Below are 14,782 nucleotides of genomic sequence, written 5' to 3'. Positions count from 1 at the left end.
TAGTCTAATTCGATTGGAATCGGTCAATGAAACGTGCATTTCGATTTCATGATAACTTCGGGTTCGTTCATTTTTGGCAAATTGCTAGTCTAATTCGATTGGAATCGAGCCATGAAATGTGGTTTTCGATTTCATCATAACCTCGAGACTGTTATTTTCGACGAATTGCTAGTCTAATTCAATTGGAGTCAAGCCGTGAAATGTGGTTTTCGATTTCATCATAACTTTATGTTTTTTCGTTTTTTGCGAATTGCTTGTCGAATTCGATTGGAATCAAGCCAATAAAACGTGTGTTTCGATTTCTTGGAAACTTCGGGTCTGTTAATTTTTGGCGAATTGTTAGTCGAATTCGATTGGAATCGAGCCATGAAATGTGGTTTTCGATTACAAGATAACTTCGGGTTCGCTCGTTTTCAGCGAACTGCTAGTCTAATTGGATTGGAATCGAGCCAATGAAACGTGTATTTCAATTTCATGAAAACTTCGGGTTCGTTTGTTTTTCACGAATTGCTAGTCTAATTTGATTGGAATCGAGCCATGAAATGTGGTTTTCGATTTCATGTACGATTTCATGATAACTTCGGGTTTGTTCGTTTTTAGCGAATTGCTAGTCTAATTGGATTGGAATCGGGCTAATCAAACGTGTATTGCAATTTCATGATAACTTCGGGTTCGTTCGTTTTTGGCGAATTGCTGGTGTAATTAGATTGGCATCGAACCATGAAATGTGATTTTCGATTTCATGATAACTTCGAGCTTATTCATTTTTAGCGAATTGCTAGTCTAATTCGATTGGAATCGAGCCAATGAAAAGTGTATTTCGATTTCATGATAACTTCGAGTCTGTTATTTACGGGGAATTGCTAGTCTAATTCGATTGTAATCGAGCCGTGAAATGTGGTTTTTGATTTCATGATAACTTTAAGTTTGTTCGTTTTTAGCGAATTGTTAGCCTAATTCGATTGGAATCGAGCCATGAAATGAGGTTTTCGATTTCATGATAACTTCTGGTCTATTCTTGTTGGCGAATTGTAAGTCTAATTCAATTGGAACTGAGCCATGAAATGTGTTTTTCGATTTCATGATAACTTTAAGTTTGTCCGTTTTTAGCAAATTGCTTGTCGAATTCGATTGGAATCAAGCCAATGAAACGTGTGTTTCGATTTCATGGTAACTTCGGGTCAGTTAATTTTTGGCGAATTGTTAGCCTAATTCGATTGGAATCGAGCCGTGAAATGTGGTTTTCGATTTCATGACAACTTCGAGTTTGTTCGTTTTAGCGAATTGCTAGTCTAATTCGATTGGAATCGGGCCAATGAAACGTGCATTTCAATTTCATGATAACTTCGAGTTCGTTCCTTTTTGGCGAATTGCTAGTCTAATTCGATTGGAATCGAGCCATGAAATGTGCTTTTCGATTTTATGATAACTTCGTGTTTGTTTGTTTTTAGCGAATTGCTAGTCTAATTCGATTGGAATCGAGCCAATGACACGTGTATTTCGATTTCAAGATAACCTCGGGTCTGTTCATTTTTGGCAATTTGGTAGTCTAATTCAATTCGAATCGAGCCGTGAAATGTGGTCTTTGATTTCATGATAACTTTAACTTGGTTCGTTTTTAGCGAATTGCTTGTCGAATTCGATCGGAATCCAGCCAATGGAACGTGTGTTTTGATTTCATGGTAACTTCAGGTCTGTTAATTTTTGGCGAATTGTTAGCCTAATTCGATTGGAATCGAGCCATGAAATGTGGCTTTCGATTTCATGATAACTTCAGGTTGGTTCATTTTTAGCGAATTGCTAGCCTAATTCGATTGGAATCGAGCCAATGAAACGTGCATTTCGATTTCATGATAACTTCGAGTTCGTTCATTTTCGGCGAATTGCTAGTCTAACTCGATTGGAATCAAGCCATGAAATGTGGTTTTCGATTTTATGATAACTTTGGGTTTGTTCATTTTTAGCGAATTGCTAGTCTAATTCGATTGGAATAGAGCAAATGAAACGCGTATTTCGATTTCGTGATAACTTCGGGTTCGTTCGTTTTCGCCGAATTGCTAGTCTAATTCGATTGGAATCGAGCCGTGAAATGTGGTTTTTGATTTTATGATAACTTTGGGTTTGTTCGTTTTTAGAGAATTGCTAGTCTAATTCGATTGGAATCGAGCCAATGAAACGTGTATTTCGATTTCATGATAACTTCGGGTTTGTTATTTTCGAGTTGCTAGTCTAATTCGATTCGAATCGAGCCGTGAAATGTGGTTTTTGATTTCCTGATAACTTTAAGTTTGTTCATTTTTAGCGAATTGCTTGTCGAATTCGATTGGAATCAAGCCAATGAAACGTGTGTTTCGATTTCATGGTAACTTCAAGTCTGTTAATTTTTTGCGAATTTTTAGCCTAATTCATTTGGAATCGAGCCATGAAATGTGGTTTTCGATTTCATGATAACTTCGGGTTTGTTCATTTTTAGCGAATTGCTAGTCTAATTCGATTGGAATCGAGCCTATGAAACGTGCATTTCGATTTCATGATAACTTTGAGTACGTTCGTTTTTGGCGAATTGCTAGTCTAACTCGATTGAAATCGAGCCAATGAAAAGTGTATTTCGATTTCATCATAACTTCGGGACTGTTATTTTCGGTGAATTGCTAGTCTAATTTAATTGGAATCGAGCCGTGAAATGTGGTTTTCGATTTCATAATAACTTTATGTTTGTTCGTTTTTTGCGAATTGCTTGTCGAATTCGATTGGAATCAAGCCAATGAAACGTGTGTTTCGATTTCTTGGAAACTTAGGGTCTGTTAATTTTTGGCGAATTGTTAGCCGAATTCGATTGGAATCGAGCCATGAAATGTGGTTTTCGATTACATGATAACTTCGGGTTCGCTCATTTTTAGCGAATTGCTAGTCTAATTGGTTTGGAATCGAGCCAATGAGACGTGTATTTCGATTTCATGAAAACTTCGGGTTCGTTAATTTTTCGCGTATTGCTAGTCTAATTCGATTGGAATCGAGCCATGAAATGTGGTTTTCGATTTCATGTTCGATTTCATGATAACTTCAGGTTTGTTCTTTTTTAGCGAATTGCTAGTCTAATTGGATTGGAATCGAGCTAATCAAACGTGTATTGCGATTTCATGATAACTTTGGGTTCGTTCGTTTTGGCGAATTGCTGGTCTAATTCGATTGGAATCGAGCCATGAAATGTGATTTTCGATTTCATGATAACTTCGGGCTTATTCATTTTTAGCGAATTACTAGTCTAATTCGATTGGAATCGAGCCAATGAAAAGTGTATTTTGACTTCATGATAACTTCGGGTCTGTTATTTACGGTGAATTGCTAGTCTTATTCGATTGGAATCAAGCCGCGAAATGTGGTTTTTGATTTCATGATAACTTTAAGTTTGTTCGTTTTTAGCGAATTGCTTGTCGAATTCGATTGGAATCAAGCCCACAAAACGTGTGTTTCGATTTCTTGGTAACTTCGGGTTTGTTCATTTTTGGCGAATTGTTAGCCTAATTCGATTGGAATCGAGCCATGAAATGTCCTTTTCGATTTCTTGATAACATCGGGTTTGTTCGTTTTTAGCGAATTGCTAGTATAATTCGATTGGAATCGAGCCAATGAAACGTGCATTTCGATTTCGTGATAACTTCGAGTTCGTTCGTTTTTGGCGAATTGCTAGTCTAATTCGATTGGAATCAAGCCATGAAATGTGGTTTTCGATTTCATGATAACTTCGGGTTTGTTCGTTTTTAGCGAATTGCTAGTCTAATTAGATTGGAATCGAGCCATTGAAACGTTTATTTCGATTTCATGATAACTTGGGGTCTATTATTTTTGGCGAATTGCTCGTCTAATTCATTTGGAACTGAGCCATGAAATGTGTATTTCGATTTCATGATAACTTCGGCTCTGTTATTTTTGGCGAGTTGCTTTTCTATTTCGATTCGAATCGAGCCGTGAAATGTGGTTTTTGATTTCATGATAACTTTAAGTTGGTTCGTTTTTAGCGAATTGCTTGTCGAATTCGATTGGAATCAAGCCAATGAAACGTGCGTTTTGATTTCATGGTAACTTCAGGCAAGTTAATTTTTGGCGAATTGCTAGTCTAATTCAATTGGAACCGAGCCATGAAATGTGTTTTTCGTTTTCATGATAACTTTAAGTTTGTTCATTTTTAGCGAATTGCTTGTCAAATTCGATTAGAATCAAGTTAATGAAACGTGTGTTTCGATTTCATGGTAACTTCCGGTCAGTTAATTTTTGGCGAATTGTTACCCTAATTCGATTGGAATCGAGCCATGAAATGTGCTTTTCGATTTCTTGATAACATCGGGTTTGTTCGTTTTTAGCGAATTGCTAGTATAATTCGATTGGAATCGAGCCAATGAAACGTGCATTTCGATTTCGTGATAACTTCGAGTTCGTTCGTTTTTGGCGAATTGCTAGTCTAATTCGATTGGAATCAAGCCATGAAATTTGGTTTTTGATTATATGATAACTTTGGGTTTGTTCGTTTTTAGAGAATTGCTAGTCTAAATGGATTGGAATCGAGCCAATCAAATGTGTATTACAATTTCATGATAACTTCGGGTTCGTTCATTTTTGGCGAATTGCTAGTCTAACTTGATTGGAATCGAGCCATGAAATGTGATTTTCGATTTCATGATAACTTCAGGCTTGTTCGTTTTTAGCGAATTGCTAGTCTAATTCGATTGGAATCGAGCCGATGAAAAGTGTATTACGATTTCATGATAACTTCGGGTATGTTATTTTCGGCGAATTGCTAGTCTAATTCGATTGGAATCGAGCCGTGAAATGTGGTTTTTGATTTCATGATAACTTTAAGTTTGTTCGTTTTTAGCGAATTGCTTGTCGAATTCGATTGGAATCAAGCCAATGAAACGTGTGTTTTGTTTTCTTGGTAACTTCGGGTCTGTTCATTTTTGGTGAATTGTTAGCCTAATTCGATTGGAATCGAGCCATGAAATGTGGTTTTCGATTTCATGATAACTTCGGGTTTGTCCATTTTTAGCGAATTACTAGTCTAATTCGATTGGAATCGAGCCAATCAAACGTGTATTTCGATTTCATGATAACTTCCGGTCTGTTCTTTTTGGCGAATTGCTAGTCTAATTCAATTGGAACCGAGCCATGAATTGTGGTTTTTGATTTCATGATAACTTCGGGTTTGTTCGTTTTTAGCGAATTGCTAGTCTAATTCGATTGGAATCGAGCCAATGAAACGTGTATTTCGATTTCATGATAACTTCGGATCTGTTATTTTCGGCGAATTACTTGTGTAATTCTATTGGAATCGAGCCGTGAAATGTGGTTTTTGATTTCATGATAACTTCGAGTTTTATCACTTTTGGAGAAATCCTAGTCTAATTCGATTGGAATTGAGCCAATGAAATGTGGTTTTCGATTTCATGATAACTTCGGGTTTGTTTGTTTTTGGGGAATTCATAGTCTAATTTGATTGGAATCGAGCCAGTCAAAAGTGGCTTTTGATTTCATGATAACTTCGATTTGGTTTGTTTTTGGCGAATTACTAGTCTAATTCGATTGGAATTGAGCCAATGAAATGTGGTTCTCGATTTCATGGTAACTTCGTGTTTGTTCATTTTTAGCTAATTGCTAGTCTAATTCGATTGGAATCGAGCCAATGAAACGTGTATTTCGATTTCATGATAACTTCGGGTCTGTTCATTTTTGGCAAATTGGTAGTCTAATTCGATTGGAATCGAGCCATGAAATGTGGTTATCAATTTCTTGATAACTTTTCGTTTGTTCATTTTTGGAGAATTGCTAGTCTAATTCGATCGAAATCAAACTAATGAAAATTGTTTCTCGATTTCATAATAACTTTTTGTTTGTTCGTTTTTGGCGAATAGCTAGTCTAATTCGATTAGAATCGAGCCATGAAATGTGATTTTCGATTTCATGATAACTTCAGGCTTGTTCGTTTTTAGCGAATTGCTAGTCTAAGTCGATTGGAATCGAGCCAATGAAAAGTGTATTACGATTTCATGATAACTTCGGGTCTGTTATTTTCAGCGAATTGCTAGTCTAATTCGATTGGAATCAAGCCGTGAACTGTGGCTTTTGATTTCATGAGAACTTTTAGTTTGTTCGTTTTTAGCGAATTGCTTGTCGAATTCAATTGGAATCAAGCCAATGAAAAGTGTGTTTCGATTTCATGGTAACTTCGTGATATGAATCAAGGCACGTCCACAACCAAAGCGAGTCAAGCGACGAGTTACGGAAAGGATCCATTGATAGTCGAAGGGGGACTGATGACGCGATCGAGGACGAAGCGAGTGAAAGAATCGATGGGATTGCTTGTCAAGCAAAGGATCGATGAAACAATGTTCGGGAGGTCAAATGGAACAAGTTTCATGTTGGGGTCGAAGGCCGAAGGAACTTGGATCAACGAGATAAAAGCGGATGAAGGCGGCACGGAGTTGGTCTATGCGACCGCAGGCTCAACGGCCTATGCTGCCGCATAGAAGGCCACCGAAACTACATGTGGCTGGCTGGAGTAATCTATGCGACTGCATAGAAATGATCTATGCGGCCACATAGATCAAAAAGTTGGAAAAAAATTCGTTTTTTTTTTAATTTTGCCGAATCTTCTAATGTTGGTAGAACTCTTGTGAAGTCAAAATATTACCATATTTTGATTAATTTGGACGTTTTTTATGCCATAGTATAAATTCGAAACTCTTTTCATTATGTAAAAAAACTTTTGCTGAAATTAATACAGAGAGATAAATTTTCTTTCAATCGATTTTTCTTCATTGGACAAACTTAGAACTTATCAAGAATCGATTTCTTGTGGCGTTCTTGACGTCGGATTGTGGGTTTCATTGATTGTAATCAAGGGGTTTCAGATTCTTCGCTAATCTAAGGTTTCGTGGTTCGATTATTGGGGTTCAAGATCTAAAACCGGATTAGTATTGGCGTTCTTCGGTTCCGCATCAATCTAGTTGTGGGTTTCGTAGTTTCCATTGCTATGGGGTTCGCATCAGTTGGTATCAGAGCTTTGGCTCCAATTTAATCTGGTTATATCTTTTTTTTTTTAATTCCTTTCAATTCCTTGTGTTCTTGTGTCTAGAATGTTTTCTTGATTCTTTGATCCAAAAAAGTGTCAAAAGGAATCTTCATATTCTATTTCCCGGGGTCAATTTTTGCCCAAATTCATTTTCGTTTTCTGCGTTGGTTTTGTTATTGAATTTCGGATCATTAAAAAAAAAGTTACTGTTCATCCGTACGGCACTGTTCATCCGTACAGTTATAAAAAAAATTGTTACATATTATTGATCCGTCAAATACCAACAATTTTTTTTATTCAATATCGTTTCTCAGTTGCCTGGACACATTGATTCATTCCATTCCTTCAATTCAAAGTCCAAGTTTTAGAAGTTTCCTTGAGTCCTTTTGTTACAATTCTTTGAATCACATCCGGTTTGAGAATTCTACAAGATTGATTGATTGATTGAGTTCGTTGATTGTCCTTAGAAGAAATTGTTGAATGAACTGAGTGGTAAAAGGCAAAAAGGTGAGCTCAATAGAGGGTAAAAGCCATTGTGTGTTTCCGAGTGACTTTGGTGAGGCAGTTAAATAAAATTTTAGTGTTAGGATGTCAAAAAGGGCAGAATCAAACTCAAGCCGACAAGGCAACAATAACAACGCATCGGAGGATTTGGTGCAAATGTTTCAAAGGGCGTTTGGAGATATGAGAGAACGGTTGGAGAAGCAAGAGGCTTGGATGAATAGGTTAGATACATCGGTCGCCAATCTTAGTCGGGGGCATCGAGTGGATGTGTCCAATGCCAGAGGACCGGATAGGTTAGAGCCTAGGAGGGAAAGGCGAGAAGAGTATGGATATGGGAGTGAACTGGGCGAAGATGAATTTCACGGTGTTGAGATGGGAAGGATGAGGAATAGAGGCGATAGGTTCAACAGACGGGGTCAAAATGATTGTGGGGAGGAGTTGGATGGAAATCTAGGAAATATAAAGATGACCATTCCTTCATTCAAAGGAAGGACTGATCCCGAAGCATATCTGGAGTGGGAGAGAAAGGCTGAGATGATCTTCGAATGTTATAATTATTCGGAGGAGAAGAAGGTGAAGTTAGCGGTTTTAGAGTTCAGTGACTATGCTATTTCATGGTGGGACCAAGTGGTTACTTCACAACGTAGGAGTAGGGGAAGACCAATTAGCACTTGGGAAGAATTGAAGTCATTGATGAGAAAGAGGTTTGTTCCTAGCCACTATTACCGAGATATCCATCAAAAACTGCAAGGCCTATATCAAGGGTCGAAAAGTGTAGAAGATTACCATAAGGAGATGGAAATACTCATGATTAGGGCTAATGTGGTGAAGGATCGAGAGGCTACCATGGCACGATTTTTGAATGGTTTGAATAGGGAAATTGCCAATGTAGTAGAGTTGCAACATTATGTGGAGTTGGAAGACATGTTGCATGTGGCTATGAAGGTGGAGAGACAGTTGAAGAGGAAAGGGACAGCTAGGCAACCGATAGGAACTTCGAGTGCAAATCCATCTTGGAAACTGGGATGGAACAACAACAACAACAACAACAACAATAAGGTTGATAAAGCTGTACCTAAGGGTAGGAATGAATGGCAAAAAGGGAAAGAGGAAAGTACTAGCAAAACAGCACCTAAAACTGATTCACAACCATCAAGAAACCGAGACATCAAGTGTTTCAGATGTTTGGGGTCCGGGCACATCGCTTCTCAGTGCCCAAATAAATGGGTAATGGTGTTGTTGGATAATGGAGAAGTGGTGAGTGAAAGTGAAGGCGAGTATGATTACATGCCTGAATTGGAGGACGTTGAAAAGGAAGAAAAATTGGAGTTTGTGGTTGGAGAATCGTTGGTGTCACGGAGAGCTCTTAACACTCAAGTCAAGGTGGATGATTTGGAGCAGCAGCGAGAAAATATCTTCCATACACATTGTTACATCAATGATAAGGTATGTATTATGATAATTGATGGTGGGAGTTGCACGAACGTAGCTAGCACAATTATAGTTGAGAAACTAGGACTAGCATTGTTAAGACACCCTAGGCCTTATAAGTTACAATGGTTGAATGATAGTGGGGAAGTTAAGGTGAATCGAAGGGTCTTAATTAATTTTTCGATTGGAAGTTATAGTGACAAAGTAGTTTGTGATGTGGTGCCTATGCATGTGGGACATATATTGTTAGGAAGACCATGGCAATATGATAGAAGGGTCACACGTGATGGGTATAGGAATCGATATAGCTTTGTCAAGGATGGGAAGACTATTACTCTTGCTCCATTAACACCTGCACAAGTTTATGGAGATCAACTCAAGCTGAAAAGTGAGGAAAATGAGAGAATAAGAGAGTCTGGAAAAAGGAGAGGCAACAGTGAAACCATCGATAAGAGAGAAAATAGTGAGGTAGCTAAGAGTGGAGAAAAGAGAGAGGAGCCACATGAGGGAAAAGAAAAGGAGTTAGTGGAGAAGAGAGAAAAAGAGTCAGCTGAACGGAGAGAAAAGCCAAAAAGGTCAACTTCTATGCAAAGGAGAGTGAGGTGAAAAAGGCTATGAGTGAAAGTAGACAAATGATATTGTTAGTGTACAAGGAGTCCCTTCTCAATCTTGAGGATTCTAACACATCCCTCCCTAGTTTGGTTAAATCTTTATTGCAGGAGTTCGACGATGTGTTTCCTGAGGAGATGCCAAGTGGATTGCCACCAATCAGAGGCATTGAGCACCAGATTGACTTTGTACCTGGAGCTGTCATACCTAATCGATCAGCTTACCGAAGCAATCCCGAGGAGACGAAGGAGCTTCAGAAGCAAGTGGAGGAGTTAATGAGCAAAGGTTATGTCAGGGAGAGCATGAGTCCATGTGTTGTACCTATTTTGTTGGTACCTAAGAAGGACGGGACTTGGAGAATGTGCGTGGATTGCTGAGCTATCAACAATATCACGGTAAAGTATCGTCACCCAATACCTAGGTTAGATGATATGCTTGATGAGTTGCATGGGGCTTGCATTTTTAGTAAAATTGATCTTAAGAGTGGGTATCATCAAATTCGCATGCGGGAGGGTGATGAATGGAAAACGGCATTTAAAACTAAGTATGGGTTGTATGAATGGTTAGTTATGCCATTTGGACTCACTAATGCACCGAGCACTTTTATGCGTTTAATGAACCATGTTTTGCGTGCTTTTATTGGGAAATTTTTTGTGATTTACTTTGATGACATCTTAATCTATAGCAAAACCCTAGATGAGCATTTAGAGCATTTAAATTATGTGCTTGTTGTATTACGAAAGGAACAACTATATGCCAATTTTAAAAAGTGTACATTTTGCATGGATAGAGTTGTTTTCCTAGGATTTGTGGTTAGTACTAATGGGGTAGAAGTTGATGAAGAAAAGATAAAAGCTATAAAAGAATGGCCAACACCTAAGACTATAACTGAAGTTAGAAGTTTTCATGGATTGGCTAGTTTTTATAGGAGGTTTGTAAGAGATTTTAGCACCATCACCACACCGTTGACTGAAATAGTAAAGAAGAGTGTAGGTTTCCATTGGGGAGAATCACAGGAAGTTGCATTTAACATGATTAAGGATAAGCTATGTAAAGCACCTATTTTAGCATTACCTAATTTTGATAAAACATTCGAGGTTGAGTGTGATGCATCAGGGATAGGTATAGGAGCAGTATTAATGCAGGAAAGGAGGCCTATTGCTTACTTTAGTGAAAAGTTGAGTGGAGCAGTATTGAACTATCCGACATATGACAAAGAGTTGTATTCACTTGTTCGAGCTTTAGAGACTTGGCAGCACTACTTATGGCTAAAGGAATTCGTGATACATACCGATCATGAATCTTTGAAGCATTTGAGAGGTCAAGGTAAGTTGAACAAAAGACATGCGAGATGGATGGAGTTTATTGAGACTTTTCCATACGTCATCAAGTACAAACAAAGCAATGAAAACATAGTTGCTGATGCATTGTCTCGAAGGTACGTGCTTTTAAATTCATTAAGTACTAGATTACTTGGTTTTGAGCATATTACAAGCATGTATGAAACTGATAGTGATTTTTCTGATATATATGCTTCATGTGACAAATGTGCATTTGATAAATTCTATAGGCATGAAGGATATCTGTTTAAGGAAAATAAGTTGTACATTCCTAATTGTTCTTTGAGTGAATTATTGGTAAGGGAAGCACATGGGGGTGGTTTAATGGGACACTTTGGGGTTCAAAAGACTTTAGACATGTTAGGAGAACATTTTTATTGGCCTAGAATGTGACATGACGTAGAGCAAATATGTGGAAAGTGCATAACTTGTAAAAAGGTTAAGTCTAAGGTTCAACCTCATGGATTGTATACTCCTTTGCCTGTGCCTAGTGAACCATGGGTAGACATATCTATGGATTTTGTGTTAGGTTTGCCTAGGACAAAGAGGGGTAGGGATTCAATATTTGTAGTGGTTGATAGGTTTAGTAAGATGGCGCACTTTATACCATGTCATAAAACTGACGATGCTACTAATATTGCGGACTTGTTCTTTAAGGAAATAGTACGTTTACATGGAGTACCTAAGAGTATAGTATCAGATAGAGATGTGAAATTTTTGAGTCATTTTTGGCGTGTTTTGTGGAGTAAGTTAGGAACTAAGTTATTGTTTTCTACAACTTGTCACCCACAAACAGATGGTCAAACTAAGGTGGTAAATCGAACTATGACACAATTGCTTAGGACAGTGATCAATAAAAATTTGAAATCATGGGAAGAGTGTTTACCATTCATAGAGTTTGCCTATAATCGAGCCATACATTCTACTACTTCATTTTCTCCTTTTGAGATTGTTTATGGTTTTAATCCACTAACACCTATGGATTTAATACCTTTACCTGTGCATGAACGAGGTAGCTTGGATGGGAAACGCAAGGCAGAGATGGTGAAAGCACTCCATGAAAGGGTCAGGATGCAGATCGAAGAGAAAGGAAAGCTAGTTGCATCAAAAGAAAATAAAGGAAGGAGACGCGTTACATTTGAACCTGGAGATTGGGTCTGGGTGCATTTAAAAAAGGAGCGTTTTCTAGAACAGAGGAAGTCGAAGTTGCAACCAAGAGGCGATGGACCGTTTCAAGTCATCGAGCGGATCAACGACAATCCCTACAAAGTGGACTTACCAGGTGAGTATAATGTTTCAGCTACTTTTAATGTTGCTAATCTATCTCTTTTCGATGCAGGTTCAAATTCAAGGATGAATCCTTTAGAAGAGGGAGGGGATGATATGAATCAAGGCACGTCCACAACCGAAGCGAGTCAAGCGACGAGTTACGGAAAGGATCCATTGATAGTTGAAGGCGAACCGATGACGCGATCGAGGACGAAGCGAGTGAAAGAAGCGATGGGATTGCTTGTCAAGTAAACGATCGATGAAACAATGTTCGGGAGGTCAAATGGAACAAGTTTCATGTTGGGGTCGAAGGCCGAAGGAACTTGGATCAACGAGATAAAAGCGATGAAGGCGGCACGGAGTTGGTCTATGCGACCGCAGGCTCAACGGCCTATGCTGCCATATAGAAGGCCACCGAAACTACATGTGGCTGGCTGGAGTGATCTATGTGACCGCATAGAAATGATCTATGCGGCCGTATACATCAAAAAGTGGGAAAAAAATTCATTTTTTTTATTTTGCCGAATCTTCTAATGTTGGTAGAACTTTTGTAAAGTCAAAATATTACCATATTTTGATTAATTTGGACGTTTTTTATGCGATAGTATAAATAGGAAACTCTTTTCATTATGTAAAAAACTTTTGCTGAAATTAATACAGAGAGAGAAATTTTCTTTCAATCGATTGTTCTTCATTGGACAAACTTAGAACTTATCAAGAATCGATTTCTTGGGGCGTTCTTGACGTCGGATTGTGGGTTTCATTGATTGTAATCAAGGGGTTTCAGATTCTTTGCCAATTTAAGGTTTCGTGGTTCGATTATTGGGGTTCAAGATCCAAAACCGGATTAGTATTGGCGTTCTTGGGTTCCGCATCAATCTAGTTGTGGTTTCGTAGTTTCCATTGCTACGGGGTTCGTATCACTTCGGGTCTATTATTTTTTGGCAAATTGTTAGCCTAATTCGATTGGAATCCAGCCACGAAATGTGGTTTTCGATTTCATGATAACTTCGGGTTTGAATTGCTAGTCTAATTCGATTGGAGTCGAGCCAATGAAACGTGTTTTTCAATTTCATGATAACTTCGGGTTCGTTCATTTTTCGCGAAGTGCTAGTCTAATTCGATTGCAATCGAGCCATGAAATGTGGTTTTCGATTTCATGATAACTTCGGGTTTGTTCACTTTTAGCGAATTGCTAGTCTAATTCGATTGGAATCGAGCCAATGAAACGTATATTTTGATTTCATGATTACTTCAGGTCTGTTATTTTTGGCGAATTACTAGTCTAATTCGATTGAAATCGAGCCGTGAAATGTGGTTTTTGATCTCATGATAACTTCGGGTTTTATCACTTTTGGAGAAATGCTAGTCTAATTCGATTAGAATCGAGCCAATGAAATGTGGTTTTCGATTTCATGATAACTTTAGGTTTGTTCGTTTTTGGTGAAATGCTAGTCTAATTTGATTCGAATCGAGCTAGCGAAAAGTGGCTTTTGATTTCATGATTATTTCGATTTTGTTTTTTTTTGCGAATTGCTAGTCTAATTCGATTGGAATTGAGCCAATGAAATGTGGTTTTCGATTTCATGATGACTTCGGGTTTGTTCATTTTTAGCGAATTGCTAGTCTAATTCGATTGGAATCGAGCCAATGAAACGTGCATTTCAATTTCATGAAAACTTTGGGATCGTTCGTTTTTGGCGAATTGCTAGTCTAATTCGATTGGAATCGAGCGAATGAAATGTAGTTTTCGATTTCATGAGAACTTCGGGTTCGTTCATTTTTGGCGAATTGCTAGTCTAATTCGATCGAAATCGAGCCATGAAATGTGGTTTTCGATTTTATGATAACTTCGGGTTTGTTCGTTTTTAGCGAATTACTAGTATAATTCGATTGGAATCGAGCCAATGAAACATGTATTTCGATTTCATGATAACTTTGGGTCTGTTCATTTTTGGCAAATTGGTAGTCTAATTCGATTAGAATCGAGCCATGAAACCTGATTATCGATTTCATGACAACTTTTGGTTTGTTCATTTTTGGCAAATTGCTAGTCTAATTCGATTGAAATCGAACCAATGAAAATTGTTTCTCGATTTCATAATAACTTTTTGTTTGTTTGCTTTTTGGCGAATAGCAAGTCTAATTCGACTGGAATCGAGCCAATGAAATGTGGTTTTCGATTTCATAATAACTTCGGGTTTGTTCGTTTTTAGCGAATGGCTGGTCTAATTCAATTGTAATCGAGCCAATGAAATATGTACTTCGATTTCATGATAACTTCAGGTTTGTTCATTTTTGGCGAATTGCTAGTCTAATCCGATTGGAATGGAGCCATGAAATGAGGTTTTCGATTTCATGATGACTTTATGTTTGTTCATTTTTGACGAATTGCTAGTCTAATTCGATTGGAATCGAGCCAATGAAATGTGGTTTTCAATTTCATGATAACTTTGGGTTTATTCATATATGGCGAATTACTAGTCTAATTCAATTGGAATCGAGCCAATGAAATGTGGTTTTCGATTTCATGATAACTTCGGGTTTGTTCATTTTTGACAAA

General features: G+C 37.9%; 1 pseudogene; it reads left to right on the top strand.

Moving 5' to 3' along the window:
- Positions 1 to 6,459: 6,459 nt before the first annotated feature.
- On the top strand, positions 6,460 to 12,471 carry LOC111385889 (annotated as a pseudogene).
- Positions 12,472 to 14,782: the final 2,311 nt, after the last annotated feature.

This window comes from Olea europaea, unplaced genomic scaffold (genome assembly GCF_002742605.1).
Source record: "Olea europaea var. sylvestris unplaced genomic scaffold, O_europaea_v1 scaffold333, whole genome shotgun sequence".
NCBI classification, from domain to species: domain Eukaryota; kingdom Viridiplantae; phylum Streptophyta; class Magnoliopsida; order Lamiales; family Oleaceae; genus Olea; species Olea europaea.
This window is presented reverse-complemented; position numbering and strand designations above follow the sequence as displayed.